The sequence below is a fragment of the Mastomys coucha genome, unplaced genomic scaffold (assembly GCF_008632895.1).
Source record: "Mastomys coucha isolate ucsf_1 unplaced genomic scaffold, UCSF_Mcou_1 pScaffold12, whole genome shotgun sequence".
NCBI lineage: Eukaryota > Metazoa > Chordata > Mammalia > Rodentia > Muridae > Mastomys > Mastomys coucha.
The window spans coordinates 19937131-19941296 of NW_022196894.1; positions in this window are offsets into that span (position 1 = coordinate 19937131).

Sequence of the window (4166 nt, forward strand, 5' to 3'; positions counted from 1 at the left end):
CTATCCATCCAGCTGGGATCCTCACAAGGACTTTCCTTGTTTTCCAACAACCTCCTCCCCCCATCATTCTTTCCCTCCCCCAGTCAGTCTTGATCACTACTGGAATCAATCTTCAACATGCTACAGGATAGAGGCAGACCACTTGAAACTCAAAGCACCAGCTGACTCCTCCAATTCCTTCCCTGAGCATGGGCTCAGGGCCCCACCAAGCTAGTGGGCTATATCCCCACCCCTTTAAAAGATTCCTAGCACTTGTTTCTCCTCTTACTTCAAACAAAAGAATGCATTTAACCTTCAGGAAAATCATTTCCTTCCCTGGAACTCCAGGGCTGGGAGACCCTGTGAGTTCCCTGACTAGTCGCACCTAGTGGAAACAGCAAGCTTCTATAGTTCAATGAAAGTAATAAAGGCATCTACCTCCTCCTCTGGCCTCTGCATGCAGGTGTGCACTATACCCTCATTAATCAGGAAAAGAAAACTGTTTACATTCTATTAAAAAAAAAAAAAGTTTACTTACTGGGTGGTGGCAGCAAATGCCTTTAATCCCAGCACTTCCGGAGGCAGAGGCAGGGGGATGTGTGAGTTGGGAGGCCAGCCAGGTCTACAAAGTGAATTCCAGGACACCTAAGGCTGTTACACATAAACCCTGCTTCAATAAAACAAAACAAAACAAAACCCTTCACCTAACTGAACACTAGCTAGCATCCAGTATTAAAAGTTCATGCTCATGTTCACAAAACTCCCACCTGCTTATGCTGCCAAAACCTTAGTTTCTTTTCCTAGAAACCTTGTACCTAACATCAAGCTATGTTTGTACCACTTTTGCACATTAACTTCTCTTGCCCACAACAGCCTCTATGTTTTATAGCCACACTCTTGCTTGACCTTAGATTTTTTTGTAATTTTACCAAGGCAGTAAAAAAAACATGTGTTATACGCATGCATATCTGTGTGCTACGTGCACTCTCAAGAGTCCAGAACAGAGTGTCAGGTCCTCTGTAAGAGCAAGTGGTCTTAACTGCTCTCTCTCCAGCCACTAAAATACAGTATTCTTGATTTTGACTGGTCACACATGGGGAAATATTCTGTGCCATGTTTGTGGACATAGAACCAATTCAGTACACATCACCATCTTAGAACCCACTCCTCCAAAGCATTTTAGCCATTAAATTCAGGACTCAAATAAACCAGTCAATCAGCTAAAACAAAATTGTTGGTTTAGGTACTAAAAAACCAAGCCTACTCCATTAGCAAGATTTACTTCTCCCAAACATGAATATGTTCACTTGTAATGTCAGAATCCAGGGGGGCAAGTAAAGATGGTCTTTAGTCTCAAAGTTAGACTCATAGCTGCTAGAAGCTAGGCAGAGTTAAGTGGCCATCACAATGTTACCACCTCTGTAAACTTTACCATTTTAGTAAACTAGAACCTTCCTCCAGTGTAGAACTTCTCTGTCTTATCTTAATCTGCAGTAACACCAGGGGGCTGGGTTAAGGTCTATTGTTAACTATTTTGATTAAGCATTCCTTTATGGACTACATTTTAGTCCCAGCCTGCAGTTTTTCAAGACAGAGTTTCTCTATGTAGCCCTGGCTGTCCTTGAACTCAGAAATCCATCTGCCTCTGTCTCCCAAGTGCTGGGATTAAAGGCATGCTCCATCACTGCCCAGCCTGCTGTTTTAAGAGACAAAATCTACCATTAAAACCTGAGAATTGCTCAGGCTTTAGGCAAGCATTTGAAACAAAATCTATCCTCTCAACATTCCATTCTTCAATCTGTTAAGATTCTAATTGTTTTTCTGTAGGTGTGCTAGATACAGGGGGCAAAAGATTTCTGTTCCTATGCAGTTAGGAGTTACAGGAAGCTAGGATCCCTCTGAACAGCTAAGCCATTTTTCTACTCCTTTAAAGATATTTCTAGATCTAAACTAATCTATGCTTAAAAGTTTGACAAAGCGTGCCGGGCAGTGGTGGCGTACGCCTTTAATCCCAGCACTTGGGAGCAGAGGCAGGCAGATTTCTGAGTTCAAGGCCAGCCTGGCCTACAGAGTGAGTTCCAGGATAGCCAGGGCTACAAAGAGAAACCCTGTCTCGAAAAACAAAACAAAACAAAAGTTTGGCAAAGCTAAACAGTAGTGCACACTTTTCATCCCAGCGCTCAGGAGGCAAAGGCAGGTGGATCTGAGTTAGAAGCCAACCCAGTCTACAGTCTACAAAGTGAGTTCTAGGGCAGCCAGGGCTATAAAGAAACTGGGAGGTAGTAGGGTAGTCATGCCAGGCATGGTGGTGTATGCATTTAATTCCAGCAGTTGGGCAGGCATACAGGATGAACTCTGCATTTGATGGCAGTCTGGTCTATACAGCAAGATCCAGATTAGGTAGTACTAGACAGACCAGATCTCAAAACCAAAAAACCCCCAAACCTCAAAATCTCTTGAGGGGTGGGGAAAGACATTTTGGACACTGCATAAAAATATTAGCTGCCGGGCGGTGGTGGTGCACGCCTTTAATCCCAGCACTTGGGAGGTAGAGGCAGGCGGATTTCTGAGTTGGAGGCCAATTGGAGGCTAATAATTGGTTAGCAGATGCAATTTAGGGCTTCTGTCCCAAAACTACCAATACCTAGGCATTATATTAGCCACAAATAACAGTACTCAAAAGGCTTATTAAATACCCATGCTTATTCATTACGTACTTATATTTCATTCACTGCATACCCTGAATCTACATTATCATTTATTTTATTAGACCTGAGAACATTTAAACATTCTCAAATTTGAGTGAACTGGGCTTCTCTTGGTAAGCATCTGTGCCCAAGGCGTGGTAATCTTTCATTCCATACTTTGATGAGAAAGACCCGGGGCATGGGGGACTGGGTTTTACTTCCAAACATAACATGGTGATTGACAAAAATCTACAAAGCTCCAGTTCAGGGCTTCTGAGCTCCGCAGACTCCTAGTCTGTATATGTGTCCAAGTTCATGACACTCACTACCTAAATTAAAACTGTGGTCTAGAATTTGAAGTAACATATCTCAATGCCTAATTGGAAATTTAGTTCGATTTGTTATTGTTAAATTTATAACTAATCTGACACTCAAGTACATTTATTATAGGCAACACCCTATGTTGTATAATCCTATTTCTTTCCTTGTAACGCATCCTGGAGGTAACAAGAAACAATACAGCGGAAGTGAAAAGCTACCTCATAAAAATGGTCTAAATGAAACCTAATTATCAAGACATCAGCTTGTCCCTTTCTGGGATATATTTATTGCTTAAGTTTGGCTGTCCAGGCAGATACTTGTGATCCTGAGCTCTATTAGCAGTCTGGAAAACCCACTTCTAGCCCTACTATTTCCTCTAGCCCCCCAGCTCCCAAAATGGAGTTCCTCATTAGTTCAATGAAATTTATAGGGGGGACTTCCAGACAGTCCCACAATACAATGCTACTCTAGGTAGTACTGTGTTCCCTGCACTGGTACCATAAACCCAAGCTCAGTGCTGTGGCTATAGTTCACAATGCTTGCATGCTTGAAGCTCTAGGTTAACTCCACAATTAGGGGAACTCTAAGGTTACAATAAAGTCCTCACACAGATTTGAATCTTGGCACTATATCAAGTTAATCTAAGCCAAACTTCCTCTGCACATGGATACTATAGCCTCCCCACCCCCCCTACAGGGTTTCTGTGTAGCCCTGGCTGGCCTCTACCTCCCAAGTGCTAGAATTAAAGGTGTGTGTCACCACTGCCCAGCAAGGTGGTTGAACTTTTTTTTCCTTCAAGACAGGGTTTCTCTGTATAGTCCTGGCTTTCCTGGAACTCACTCTGTAGAGCAGGCCTGGCCTCGAACAAACTGGTACTTTTTAAAAAACATGCTTTGCAAAAAACTTGGATATGTGGGGAGGTTATTTTAAACAATTTCAGCACCAAACAAAAATGTTCATTCCAGTATCTACTTGGCCAATATATTTGAGAAATAGATTTAATTGAAGCAAGAACAATATTGCACCAGGCACTAAATAAACTACAGGACTTTAATTACAACAGTTAAAAAGAAAACCAACACTTCTTTGTAAAACAAGTTGCGTCAGCATTTTTTCTTGCGTTTATTTAAACAGTTCTCAAAACATTTGAGTGAATCGGGCCTCCTTTGGTAAGCAAAG